The sequence below is a fragment of the Lepisosteus oculatus genome, chromosome 28, assembly GCF_040954835.1.
Source record: "Lepisosteus oculatus isolate fLepOcu1 chromosome 28, fLepOcu1.hap2, whole genome shotgun sequence".
Lineage (NCBI taxonomy): Eukaryota > Metazoa > Chordata > Actinopteri > Semionotiformes > Lepisosteidae > Lepisosteus > Lepisosteus oculatus.
The window spans coordinates 1637792-1652707 of record NC_090723.1 but is presented as its reverse complement, the minus strand read 5'-3'; the positions used below and the strand labels follow the sequence as shown (position 1 = coordinate 1652707).

The 14916-nt window shown below is 41.3% G+C and overlaps 1 protein-coding gene across 7 annotated transcripts in view; it reads left to right on the top strand.

Annotated features, from left to right (window-relative positions):
- Positions 1-14916, top strand: part of spop (speckle type BTB/POZ protein) — a 124601-nt gene that overhangs the window by 909 nt on the left and 108776 nt on the right. The window lies entirely within an intron of this gene.

The window sequence follows — 14916 nt, the reverse complement described above, 5'->3', positions numbered from 1 at the left end:
CTGAAATTTTAAGACTGGTATTCTTTCTGTGTTGTTTCACTTAGTATTTAAGATTGTAAAAGTGTGTATATTTGAACACTAGCATACAGAGTACTAATGCACCTTCTTTACAGGTACAATCTCAAACCTGTGTTGTAATACAGCTATTTGTGGATGAGGTGTTTGAATGCAGTCTTTAAAATGTGTATTTGTGATATAATAATACATGTGTAATGCTCATGTATGAATGTCTACCCCTAAAATCAGGAATTTTTAAGTTTGTTTCTCAGTTTTAGTTTATTATACTCTAAGACAAGCTGTTGAAGAGAACTTTACCTGAGACCTAGTGAACAATTTAATCTTTTTTCCTTTGACAGATACACCTTCATAAGACAAAGACATCCGTACTGCTGTCTTGAGAATTGACCTTAAAGAGCTTGGTTTTGGAAATGGGTCAGGCACAGATGTCTAAATTCACACACAGACCACCGTGGCAGGATTTTGTGTTGGAAGACTCGTACTACACAGCTTATGTGTAGATTTTTAACTTTCTGCTGCATTTAGTGTTCTGAATTTTGAAAGACCTATCAGAAAAGAAAATATAAAAAGAAAGTGATTATAAAGTGATTTTTTCAGTTCTATGTCCTGTGTTATGAAAATGCCAGGTTCTGGTTTGCTTGAGTGGCTTGCGGGTGGTTGTCTAGATAGAGATGTGTGGAGAGACATTCTGAGTCTGAACTGAAGTGCAGGGAAAAGCAGACTCACTCCTTGTGACCAGGCTCAGCTGCAGTTGATTGCAAGCAGCATGAACCACATTGGGGTTTCTGAGTAACACTCCTTCAGTGTCAGCTGGGCTTCATTCTGAGTTTTTAAGTGAACCTCTGATGTAAGTAGCAATTGACTGATGAGACATTTTTTAATTGTTTTCAGCTCTGCAGCTATAGTTGGTGTGAAATTTACCTCTAAACCCTGGAAAGTGTTTTGGGAGTGAAAAACAATTGGACAGGTTTAACGAGTCACGTTACTACCTGGAATAAATCACAGGGAATGTAGCTTCGATTGAAACCAGCAGAAAACAGATCACTGGAGTGAGCAGGGCTGCAGCTGGGTAGCCCTGAGCTATATACCAAGACTCTTGAGTCGCAGAGGTGCTGAGGAGCCATTGTGGGATCTGGTGTTTATAAAGAGAATGTCTGAGAGCCTCTGACACCATGTGCTTTAGAAAGCACAACAGCAGAGTGGTCATAAAGAAATGACTGTGCAGAGAGAGAGCCTATTCAGACACCAGTCTCAGTTTTGGCTTGTTTGTGATCTCCAGTATATAGGCTAATAGCATCTCAGGGCATATCCTCTTCATCTTTTCTGATGCAGGTAGTTTAGACATGCGATTAGCCTCGATTACTGGCTTTCAGTTGTATGTGTGTTAAATATTATTTATAAAGTACTTTGGATCAGCTCTTTAATTTTGACAATCTGGATCTGTGGAGTTAAGGTAACGAGGGCCTGTTTGCCCAAAGGCACTGCCAAGTAGAGTGCTCTATATCGCGCTGTACTTTCATGTTATTACAGTGTGTGTTGCTTATCTTGTGTCAGTGATGCTGCAGGTAATTTCTAGTCTTCTTTGGTGGTAAAGACCTTTGAGATTATAAGTAAACTTGCCCTTTAAACAGGTGTTCCCAACTCTTGCCCTCTTAACCTGTGTGATTTATGTTTTTATTTCCAAGGTATCTCTAGGGGACTTAATTGGTCCCTTAATTGAACTAATTTCTTGCTAATTAGAACTAATTAATTTTTTTCTCAGCTCCTAAGAAATTGCAGAGTAGGTAACTTGAAATCTTCAATGGAGTCAGAGCTATTAATGTGGTGAAAACTATTAGTGTGCTGTTTATAGAACTTTATCAGTTGATTTAAGGGCTCGGTTAAGTCATTAAAAATGTAAGATTGCAAATGACCATTCAAGCTGTCTTGCTCTGTATGGTGTCGTCTGTTATACTGTGCATTTTCTGAGAGACTGGCTCTTACTCATCTGTTTCTTCACAGAAATCCAAATAATCGAATTTTGTAATATTGGGTGCACTGTCTGTTCCCGACCCCTGCCACTCTTTGCGAAAATAGTTGCGAAATAGTTGCGAAAACTATTTCCTTTTTCTGGCCTCAGTGTACTGTCTTAACTCTTCCATTTGTTCCTGAATTTCTGAACTAGAGTGAAAACTAGACGATACTGGAGGCAGGAGAAGCTGACGCGTTTGAAAGCATGGCTTTCTTCAATGTACAGCTCTTTGTTGCTTTATATGGGACTGCAGACAGGGTGTGTGTTGTGGTAGTGAATGAGTAGTGCCCACTAGCTATTTTTTCTGTGGACAGACTGTACTGGAATTAAGAATAAATAGTGGAGGGTGTTTATTTTGTGAATTTGTGCTTTCCTTGTATTTTGGGGCACTAGCAAGCAGACCTGTCAATGTCATACAATGTATACCAATTGCTGAAACTAGGAGTCAGCCTTTGTTAACAGGTGGGCAGCCTGCCTTGTATCATTCATAATGGAAGGAAGCAGAGTCGGTTTTCCCCCAGGGTCTGATGTCTAAGATTTCTCTTTCTCTGATCAACTTTGTGAACAACATCTAAATCTCCTGAGAGTTAGCATAGATGACCCTTAGCAGTAAAAACATAAATTAAATGGTTAAGCCTGATCTCCCCAACTATATTTCTTTTGGAACCCCTGATTTTTTTTTTGGCCGTGTTGTGTTTGAAACCACTCAATTAGAGACAGTGGGATTCCAACACCTAAGCTCAGGGGCGCTGACAAGTCATCTTGTGACATTTCGGTTTGCTTCCTAGAACAAGATGAGCACTGCTGTGTCCTTCCAGATGCTGATTAGTTCGTTGTCCTGCCTGTGTTTTCGACAGGGGCTCCTAGGGCACTGACCTCATTTAAAGTTTTAAAGTTGACTGTTGGCTTGAGGAGAGTTCTTATAGTTTGTCTTTTCTTCCTTTTAGTGCATGTCCAGGTTTGTGCAGTGCAGCAGTTATTATGCAAGCAAGTTCTAGCTCTGTAGTTTGTCAACTCTGCTTCTGTCTTGGGTTTTTATTTTGTGTACAGTGCATTTGCAAATGAAATTTGCTTTAAAAGGGACGTAGTGTTCTTATCTGCGATCTTCAAGGTGGGGAAAAACAGCAGTTTCTTCCTGTTGTATATTTGAGTCTGTTTTAGCGAACTGCAGAGGTGAAGTTTCTAAGCTATCTCTCTCTAGCTGCTTTTGCACAGCGCTGACTGTAGCAAATCCTGAGCGAAAAGGAGTTTCGTTTTCTGATGCGCAGGCAGCATGTCTAGGCAGAATGGTTGCTGGCCATGTTGTTTTGGGTGGTTTAGTTGCACTGTGGATAAAAATACCTATTTTCTTATTTCTCATTTCACTGGTGGATGGCCAGATTGGTGTCTGTCAAAGGGTTATCTGAATGATGTTAAAGTAGCACAACGTTAAGCTATATACTATATACAGCAGACTTTTGAGAGACAATAATGCATAGGATGGGGTTTATATTCCTAGCATTCCATCTGGTGAAAAATCCTTAAGGTTTCGTAATGTTTAGCCACAGTGTAGTTACAGGGTATTTCCATCTCTTTTGGTAGGCTGTAGATTTGTGTTTACGTGAGATGATGTTCATGCCGTGGAAAATTCTGTGGGAAACCTCAGTTGACTCACTGTTGTTCACTGTTCGTTATTGCAGGCCAGTCTTATTTTATACCCGCTCATTAGTTTACTTTATTCAGTATCAAAGTGTGTACTGTTACAGTCCTTTGTTTTTGCTCTGCTGTCCCAGTATGTTTGTCTGTGACAGACGGCAGCCGTTTTGCATCAGCAGCCCCACTGGAGAACCTAGAAGTTGCTTCACTGATTGAATGAAGAGGACTTGAGAATGAATAGATTGTACAAGTCCAGAATTGCGGTTATGTATTGAGTGTGACATTGGGGTCTTTCGGTTTCTTGGGAATGACTGGATTGGCGTTCAGTGTATCCAGGTCCACTGCTGATTCTTCTAGCGCTTTAGTGGCGAGACAGCTGATAGGAAATGGCAGCATGCTTCTATGTTTCACTCTGATAGCTGTTAAACTTTTTAGAATAGCAAAACCAATTAACCATTTTGAACCAGTCTGGCTGGGGTTGTAGGGCAGCAGATTCGCCCGGTGGCCCCTCAGCAAACTTCTAATCTAATTAGTAAGTGAGGCAGGAGTGAGGCACGGTAAACTCTGAATGAAAGAAGATGAGTTAAAAAGCCCCCCCCCCCCAGCGTGAGCTTGCTTTCAGTTTGAGCCGTATGAAATACAGAACAATCCTGTCAGTTTTCACCTCCCCGTTCCTTTACTCAGCCGAGTGAAACCCTGCCAGCCCGGAGCCTCCGGGCTGCCTGTGTCGTGTGCGAAGATGACAAGGCGTGAGGGGCTGTCAGGCAGGGGTGGGTGGGAGATGCGCCGCTGGCCTGCGCTGGGCAAGGCCCAGGAGACGCAGGGGCGACGCCTGCTTGTGGATGTGGCTGCTGCCGGGGAGGAAGGCATTTCCGAAGCGTCCGTTGAAGGTGATGGAATATTCCAATTAGGATGTCAGATTGTGTGAGCTCGTGTCCCACAATGGAGTGATGTCCACGGCGTAGTCCCGTCTTTCTCCCTGTGCATCCAGGATAGGCCCCGGAGTAAGTTACTTAATATGCAATTGGCAGCTTTCTGATAATGGAGTGAGGGTCCTAAATGTGATTACTTTGTCCTGCTCTAAAACTGAAGTCCATGTGAACTTGTGTGCGTTCATTGTAAAGCTGTGACAGGTCATTGTTAAGCTCTGTCCAACAGAGCATGAAATCACCAGGCATGTCAGTCCTTATTAGCCTACATCTAAGTTGTATTTAAGTTAAGTCACTCAGAGGTAGGGCTGGGCAATATGACCTCAAATCAATATCATGATAATTTCCCACATTTACCTCGATAATGATAAATTAACAATTTTTTGACTGTGTTCTGGATTTCCCACTTAATTCAACCGAAAGGACAAATTCTCTTCCTTCTTCTGTGTAGTGGGGCTGCTGTGTGTCACCCATGTAGGACCAGCTCTGGGTGAAGTGGGCCCCTCCCTTCATGGAAAGTGTTTTGGGCTCCTTAAACACGAAGAGAGAGAAATGATTATTTTAAACAAATGGGGATATTTCTTACTCTTACTATGATGACTCTTAAAGTAGTCTTTTCACCTGCTGGATGATGGCTCCTGGACCTGGCTGTGCAGCTCTTCCCTTCAACAAGTCACTGAGCTTTTCTTCATATATGATGGCACACTGAGCTCCTGTTGTAAGTTTGAGAGACAGGTTTTAGTGTGTAGCTAGTCTATAAGTCACTCTGAATTAAAATGTATGTTGAATTACTCATTAGTACTCTACGCTGGACACATGCATTTTTGTCTCCCAGCCCAAATGTGGCTCCTGTTCTGCAACCCAGCAGTGCAGATCCTTGACTGCATGGGAACAGTGCAGAGCAAGTGTTATGCATTAGAGAACCCGTTAGGGAAAAAGCACGTTATTTTATTATCCGTTTATAAAGCGAGATGGGCAATAGAAGCAGTTGGGGAATATTATAAATGAAACTCTATTGACTGTGTTTCAGTTTTGTTTTTATTTGTAATCAGTGCTGTTTTCTTTCTCATTTTTAGCCAAGGCTGGCGAGTAGCCCTTTGGGGTTTGAGAAATTCAGATTTGCGGCACCTCAAATCTGCGCCAGCAGCTACTGTTCCTATAGGTGCAAAAACTAAGTTACAGACTACACAGCATGGGCAAAGAAGGAATACATTTTCTTCCACTGTATAGCAATGTAAATTAAATTAATTGAGTAGAAATGGCTCATAAAGCTGTCTCTATTAAAGCCAAAAATTCATTGCTTCTTAATTCACCAGTGATTCCCTATACTGTGCTTCACCCACTGTTGAGCTCTGTTAGCAATGTGAATTTATCTACCTACCTTATGGTTCTGTCAGTCTGTCTGCATAATATCAAATCAAATCAAAGTTTATTTATCGAATGCACAACAATACGGCGTGCAGCAGTAGTTGCTGGCAATTGAATGTCCTTTTCTGCGAGCTGACAAAAATCACAAAATACCAAAATATAATTCTCTCCAGCTTGTGTGTGGACTCTTGCAGATAGGTGCTTGACTTTATAAGTCCATACCTGCAAGAGGAATAAAGATGTCAAGATCTAAGGGCTGGCTGAGGCTTCTTTAAATCTCTCCTAGAACTTCTCAGTTAAGTACAAAAGTATTTATGGCTGTGAGGAACACAAATTTGGTTTTGAGAAGGCAGAGCACTTTGAAAGCCCTTAACATCTTACAGGAAATGTTTCTGCCTTGGGGAAAATGAAATGTACAGGAATTTGTCATAACTCTTCAACCATTTAATACAAACAGTGAGGTGGGGGGAGAGGGGCCAGTGCATCGAAACAATTGAGCTATTTGCATTGCAGCAGAATTGGATTTCTTTTCCCCGTCCCTCCCGGTGTATATTTCAGGTGCTGTGTTTGTTAATGGATTACATTTCCCAGTGTTTGAGCATGCCCAGGGAAGCAGGGGCCTGTGCAGTGATCGCTGCGTCGGGAGGCACGAGGCTCTTGGCAGCGCTTCATCTGGGAGCTCTGGGAAAGCTGGGACTGAAATGACACTCGAAGGCGCCCTGAGGTTGCGTGGAGGTAGATGAGGAATCGCATTCCCCGATGGTCACAAGCCTCTTCCACTCAGATGCCACTCAGAGAATGGTTACAATGGGCCAGACTGCTCCTGCACTGCTGCAGCTGTGTGTTTATCACTGTCGTTGTTCTGCAGTTGGTTTTGCTCACGGGTCCGTATGAGTTATCCAAGGTGAAATGTGTATCAGCACATTGGCTGTTGGCTGCACAGCTGCTTCGCATAGGCCTTCAGTTCTCAGTTTCATTCAGCTGGCGGGAGGTGATCACAGTGTGCCCTGTCACACCGCTCTGCCTGTCCTGTATAGTCACACAGTGCTGCTGCTGGTGCCCGATTGCCATGCGGTCAGTGAAAATGCTGTGGAGCGGGGCTCTGGAGTGGCCGGTCCAGTCCGTCCACAGGCCAGGAGAGCCATCAAGCAGCACTGGGCCCAGGCAGGACAGCGGAAGAGACGAGCAGCTGTGCAGTCCTGCCCGCTGTGGCTGGGCTGCGGGACGGTCTGGTTTCGGTGTGATCCACGCACATGCTGGTTTAGGGAGCACAGACATCTGAGGAACCATTACTTAGGTCACAGCTGTCGGGAGTGCTGCTTCATCATGGAGCACTTTTCAGCTACACCTCAAAGCTTACACCCATCGATCCGGCTCTAGATGGGTCTCTCATGTTTGTAACCTTATGTCTGTGTTGCCTCTCTGCCTAACAGGCTGATAACTTTTATCACCTGCTCTGCTGTACTTGTCCAAGACGAGCCCTTCTGTTGAGACGGCTTGCACGCTTACCTTTCAAGTGTTGCTCCTTATTTGCTGTGGTTGCCTTTCTGGTTTCTTTTTCTCTGTTCTTGCTTTTCTGTGTAACTGCGTGCATTAAATTTATGCCATGTGCCAAACTTCATTACGTCACTCCACAGTCATCCTTGTGCAAGTACAGTGACATATTATACATGGTAAATGGCTTTGGATAAAGTATTCCTTACATCATTTCTTATTCCACCATTGAATGATCTTGCAGAAAAAGCTCTGTATTAAATACTGGACTAATATAGGAGTAAGACACTCAATTACTGCAATTGTTATAGACTACATGAATATTGAAGATTGACTGCTGAAGGCAGCATAGAGCTGCCACATTCTATGCATGAAGTTCCAGATCAGGTAGCTGCAGCAATGAAGTGGCGAGATTTAGGTTAGTTTGATCAGAAAGTGAATACAATTTAACCTTCCTCATTTTAGGAGTGTAGTTTAAGCCTGCACGATGTTGAAAGTCAAAGAAGCGAGCTTGCCTAAAAATGTACAGCGAATGAATACAATTCAGATTTTTGTAAGGTATTTTCTCTTTGTTGTTGATTGGTTTAGAGAAAATAAAAGTTGTGTAGTGCAGAATAATTGAAATGACAGGAAGTCTCTGGCTTGCAATTAACTCGCTTTAACAAGTTATCTTCCTGTTTTAAGTGATACCTGCGGAGTTCAAATGTGAAAGTGTGGAGAGAAACGACTGCAGGGGAGGTGGCGCCAGACAGGCTGTCGAACCTTGCTCTGCACTGCCTGGGAGCTGGAGCCTTTTAGAGTTAAAAGTTCTCCTTTAATATAAGACACAATAAATCCCTTGAATTGGCTGTGGACTAGACTATAACTGGAACACAGGCAAGAACATCTCTGTGTGGAATCAATAGTTCATACCTTTATGAAATTGAGTTTTTAGAACAGGAGGAATTCTATAAGCAAGGCAGAATATGAAATTGTTCTCCGAAAGCCTAATGTGAACAACACTATCGATTTTTCTGTGTACCAATTATATCCTTTAAGTTTTGTCCTGCCTCACTGAAGTCCTTAAAGATCTATGACGCATTGAAACAAAACCTCTGAGAGATTTTGCTTGCATTTTCTCAGGTTATTATCAGTGTATGACACTGAGACGGGGCAGGGAGTTCAGAATGTATTCGCTTAGCCCACCCACAAGGAAAAAGACTCCTGCTTCAATTTGCCTTAGAGATAGTGTTTGGAATACAAAATGATAGAAATCCTCTTTGTTGTTGCTTTTCAGCATCCTTAGACAAAGAAAAAATGCACATTGATCATCTGGTACGTTTTATCCTGTGATCACTATCAGTATTAAAAACTGTGCATCATTTTATGTGTGAAAATGTTTTTCTTTGCTGCTTAAAACATTTTCTGAGGGAGGATCATCCCTGCTACTTTCCAGTCTGATTCAGTGGTTCTGGAAATGATTGAGAATAAAACCGTTATTTACCACTGCTCCTGCTGGAATTTTCAATTCGGCTTTGGTCTGTAGCAGATGTGGTGTTTAAAGCCTTCCCTTAATCAGGACTATAACACCTGATATTAGGCAATAGTATACACTCTTTGAGTTACAATTGTAGATGTATGTTTCATGTATTCTGCAATTATTAACAACTAAACAGCTGGTAAAAACATTAAAGAATATTTGATGGAAACTTGCATTATTCATATATTAGTCATATATGCTCCTGTTACTATATAATGTGTGTAGAATGAACTAAGAAATGATTGACAGACCAAGCTGCATTTGCAATATAGAGGCACTGTTTAAAAGGACAGGAAAAACAAACTCATAAGAGAAATTACTGGGTCGCAGGTGTTCAAGTAAAAAAACCTGTATGCTGAGACATTGTAGATCTGCAGTAGATGCTTTCTCAACCAGAGCAATTAAAGAAAGATATTGGTCTCACTTGCTCATTATTACCGCTCATTTCTTACAGAATCAGTAGTGTCTTCAACACCAGGTCTGTTTCCTTCTGGGGCCAATTCCAGTAGGAGTACTTCTGTCTATGTAAACTGGTGAAAGTTAGTCAAATTGTGATCTACTACTGGACTCAATTTTTGTGCTATTTGCATCATCTAGCAGGTCTACTAGAAATATTGGACTGTAATCTATGTGTAATATATTGTTTTTTTCTGTTTGCAGTGTTGATTAATTGACATTGACTTTTTTTCTTTAGCAAAAAAACTTGGCCCAGCCTTAATCAGCTTGGTCTGCAGTCCTATCCTACCCCCTTTCCAGATCAATTCAGATGACAAACTTACAAAAAGCGCTTTGTTACAATCTGTTGTGAGGAGCTTTTACATAACGACAGACAAGCAAAGCTGTAAGAATGCGTCGGCACTCTCATTTTTTTCTTTACTCCTCGGTGCAGTTTTAAAGTGACTGGGTCTGGGCATTCAAGGCGATTTCCTTGATTTACTTCATCGTGCCCGATAAAGATGGATTATCAGATCTGCTTCGGCTCCTGCTCGAGAAACTCCGGGCGTTTTTCTTAATGAGATGGCATGCCACCTCTGTCAGCCTCCTCTATTCCTGTTCTCAAGGTTAGACGGGGGGGACAAGGCCACAGTGTCCATCTTGCAAGTTTGGTTGTTAGTGGCTTATTGATCCAAGAACTCCCATCAATCTGTTTCTGCAAATAGCCCCTCCAGAGCCTAGCTGGGCTCTGTATGCCCACAATGCTTTGCTTAAGAGAATGTGCCTCATCAGTGTGACCAGGAAGCAGTGCGGAGCACTGGTGAGGGTCTGCACCCATATCTGGGAGGGTGTGGGCTCTAAATCCAGGAGAGACATGGCAACAGTAATAATAATAATAATAGTAATAATAATAATAGTAATAATAGTAATAATAGTAATAATAGTAATAATTGCTTAAACTTATATAGCGCTTTTCTGGACCCTTTGGAAAGGTAATTCACCTAAACTGGTCCAGCTAAATGTCCAGATGTGTAAATGGGTGAAATTGTAATTTGCTTTTGATAAAGTCAGATATAATGTAGATTACGATACAACTCAACTTCAGTTCCTTTTGTGGGTAATATTGTGTCCTGTGGTTTTTGACACTGCTGCCTGTACTGATCTTGTTTCATTCCAAATTTTCTTTAATTTCCAAAATTTCATTAAAACTGAGTCTTTTTTATGCTACTAGTATAAACAAGTAATAGGTTTATTCCATGCTGATTCCTTTGCAGCCTACGCATGCTGACGCAGCTACCCACCTGAACTAGTATAAACATACACATTTCTAAGATCTCAGGTATTTTATTGCATGTTTTGAGCATTAACAGTTTTGCCTCTACCACTGTTCTTTACTAATGTAAAACACTTGACTGTTACAAGACGCTTTCAATCTTTAAATCACATTGATTGGAATCTCCAAAAACTTGAACATAGTGATGTTAAATTATACACGAGCAGCCAATATGAAGTCTTGTAGTGACCAATCGTATTTACCAATCAAATGTAATTGACTCACTGTCAGGTGCTTCTCCTCATTATTACCATGTGTCCCTCTCTATTAAGCTAAATGCTACTTTTATATTGCAAAATACAGATCTATGGCTATTAGTTTAAAGCAAAACACCTACATTTCAGGAGATTGTCATATAATTGTACTTAAAGACACAGCACTGCAAAGCAAGGCAAAGAGTGTGATATATCTGATTTGTGCAGAGCAGTGTATGCCTTTTGAGGTTGCGAAGGTGTCTTGAAAATTACGTTTTAAGTTGGAATTCTTTTTTTTTTCCTTTGATTGATCTTTATGGTTTCTAACTTGAGTTTGTGGCAAGCATTGGAGCGAGTTTGAAATGGCATGTTGGCTGAACCAGGGCTTGAGGCGACTGTGACCACGGGTCCCTGAATCGGTGGTGCACAATAAATAGTTTGGGCACTTTGTTAAAGATGGAGGGCTTGCAGAGCCATGCCAGGGTTATTTTCAGCTTGCTCTTCTTCATAGATCCCTGTTACATTGCAGTTTTATCGATGAAAGCTGAGAGAGAGCTGCAAAGCAGTGTGTGAAATAGCAAATGGCTCTGACACATGTGCTTTGGAGGAAAGCATGCAGGTTACTCACTCCTTCTCCATGGGTAAAAGTTAGCAGCAACGTCTGAGTTGATGCACTGTTGGCAGTTCAGAATTGGCAGGTATGCATAGATAAAATAATTGTTCTAAATCCTAAAAAAGAAAGAGAGATCAATCTAATACTTTTGGAAAAAATGGTAACAAATCCTCCAGATGCAGGGCCAGAGACCTGCTGTAGGGAGCCACGCTGTTATTTTTTTTTTAGTCATGTCTATTATCACAGTTTGACATGCTTTATAATCGCCTGTGAGCCGTTGCCTGCATTAGAAAGGAAGACAGCTCTCGTTACTGTTAGTTTAAAATGTGCTGAAATAGTTGTTCTGTTTTACAGAAATAATCATGCAAGTATTAAAGTGATTACTGTCATTTACATTTTGAGCTTTAGATGATGGTTTTTATTGTTTGATGTACAGTAAACCATTAATTTGGAGCTTAAAAGTGCCAGGAGGAAATCACGAGTTTCAGGTACACACACAGTAGAAATTATAAAAGTAAAAAGAAGTATGAGATCTGCTGAAATGTTAATGCAGTTATACACAGCTCTCATAGTGTTTAATGGAGTTTTTCCTTATTACTACACTGTGCTTGTATGTGGCTCTGATGTTGTATACCACCCGGAATATCACACCTCATTTGAAAGTCAGAAAGTGTTTTTATCTTTTTCTGTTGCTGTTCCTCATGTGACTTGTAGTGGTTGTTTCTTCGTGGTTGCCAGGGTATTAAATTCTCCAGTCTGGCTGCATGGTCAGCTCTAGATTCCCAAAGCCTTTTGTGCAAAGACGTACCTCCTGTTGTTCATGAGGGGTCTTTCCCGGAGTTTCCACTTGTCCTCTGGCCCATGTTTCACTGCTGACCCAGAAGAAGAACTTCAGTACCAGTGCAGAAATTTTGAATACTTGAATTCGGCAGGTCAGTGTTGTGATGACTCCTGATTAAGGAGGATGCATGCCTGTCTGTGTGCACAGTAACTGCTTTAGTCAGTGAATCAGTGGGAACAGTCTCTCTTCTGCTACTGAATAACAGTAAATGAATCAGGAGGCCTGGAGGGCATGTATGTTATGTTGCAGGTCAGTGTCCTGTGCAGTGGTGACTTCATCTGCATATATTATTCATGGTGCTGTTACCTAAGACGACTTACAGTTAATCACAGTGGGGAGAGGCCTCCATTCATTTCAGGTTAGATGAATTGGGGGTTTCCCCAACACAAGTGAGAAAGGAGGATACATCAGTTCTAATGTTTAAGTTTACAGTTATATTCGGCAGAATGGGTTATTTTCCTGCTCTTAGGGTAGAGCAGGTGTGATGTAGGTGAGATCTCATCTTTATTTCCTTTGTTGTCTCTCCTTACTGAGCTTCATCGTGGACCAGCACAGGCTCTGACACATATTTCAACCTGTCGGTGCCAGCTCCCAGTGTCAAATACTGCTGCTGACTGGGGGGTTAAGCATATCACTTGGTTTCTGCTGTTGCAACTAAGAGAATCCATTTCACCCACCCGCTAAATCTTGAAGTTTAATATCCAGTCTGTTTGCTTAGCTGTTGTGGTTTGGAGTACTGTTTCATATTAATTTTTGTGGCCTATGCTTTGACAGCCAACGGTCTTCCCAGGTTGGGAGATCATACCTTAAATCTTAAATGTAATATCTAGAGCGCTTGCTTAGCTGTTGAATGCTGTTTATTAATTTGGGTTTGTGGTAGACATCTGAAGCATACAACCCTTGAGCCATCCTTGCTTTAAGTGAGAGTCTGGCAGTGGTAATTAAGTTCACAATGTCTTTTAAGAGACCCAGTGCCTGTGTTCTCATAGCCATTAGGGATGATATGTTTCAAGTTTTCTCTTGTTTGTTTTTTATTGTTTTTTTCACCACAGTACCTTCCCTTATCTTTGCAGTAGTGTGTATCTCTTGAGTTTTTATTTGTTTCTTGTTAGTTACGTATTTTAAAGCTGTGTTTCCTGAAGTTAAAATAACTGTCCGTGACGAACACCTAATCTGTTAAAAGAGCTCCAGGCTTCTTGAACGGCTGGGAAGTGCACAGGGTAGGAATTTATTTTGCGCAATTGTTTTTTTACCTACATTCTAATGTTAGGTAAGCTGAAACAATTGCATCTCTCTCTCTCAGAACTCAAAGGAAACACTAATATGAGCATGTGTGAAAGTATAACACGAGAACAGAGAGGTTAGTAGATTTCAGACCTTTTTCTTTGGTGCTTGTGGAGCTAGGCTGATATGGACCTTTCTGTTTTCTCTGAACACATTTTGTCCCAGTGCAAGTGAAGTATATGCAAGTCTCACTTCCCACACCAGTAAATGCAGGGCTCAATACAGCTCTTCAGGGTAGTGCAGGTTGACTTTAAATTCCAGGTCAGGTGCCTCACCTAGCATTACCAGAATACTGCAGTAAGATATGATTTTTAGCTTAAATTAAACCCCCATCATTCCAACCCCCTTTCTTCAATACTGGGGACAGCAGCCATGGCTCTGATGGAGCACTGACCCACTGATGGGCATTTAAGAGTTTGCCTCGGAGAAAACCAAGGTCTTTAATTTCTAACTAACTATACATGTAAATCGGGTATGGGCAATGGGATTTCACTGTGGGTGGCGAGCAGTGTGTAAGAAGAGCTTTGGCCAATCCAGGTGTCTCAGCAGGCTTGATTGGGTTCTCAGAGGTGACGGTCTCTTTGTTGCCATGCTTCTCTTAATCACCCAATTGATTATTTTCTTAAATCCGTTAGTTTGTTTAAAGAAGCACACAAGTCTATCTGGGCTGTGGAGTTAAAAATCCCTGATAGTCTTTTCAAGATGAATGCATACGAATGATATTATTGTTATACTGTTGATGGAGGGTTATACTTGTTTACTTTTATTCTGTTAATCCATGTATGATACCTCTTAACCCCCTGTTCCTGTATGTTGGCAGCTTTTTTTCCTGCTGTACCTGGTCTCAGCTGTCCCTTATTTGGGGCTGCTCTTTTAGCCATTCTGTCTGAGATTGGTGCCCATTTACAGAAACTAAGCAGGAGAGACTTTTATTTCTATCGAAACAAGAGCAAATCTGTCAACAGCTGCAATGACAGCAAAATTAATTCACTGAGAATTATTGTAACGGATCAGTCTGATATGAATTTCATAATGCTGTTTCTACACAGACTATTGTGTGTGATTCAGTCAGCAATAACTAATAACACATTGTTACATTGTCCAAATCTTCAACTTCAAAGAAAACCATATTTGATATATTATTGAGAATAACGATGATTACCTATAGTTTATAAGAAAATAAAGTAGTTGGGGGTTACTTTCTTACAGATGCCTTCTTTTTGTGTTTTAGAGAGGTGTGTA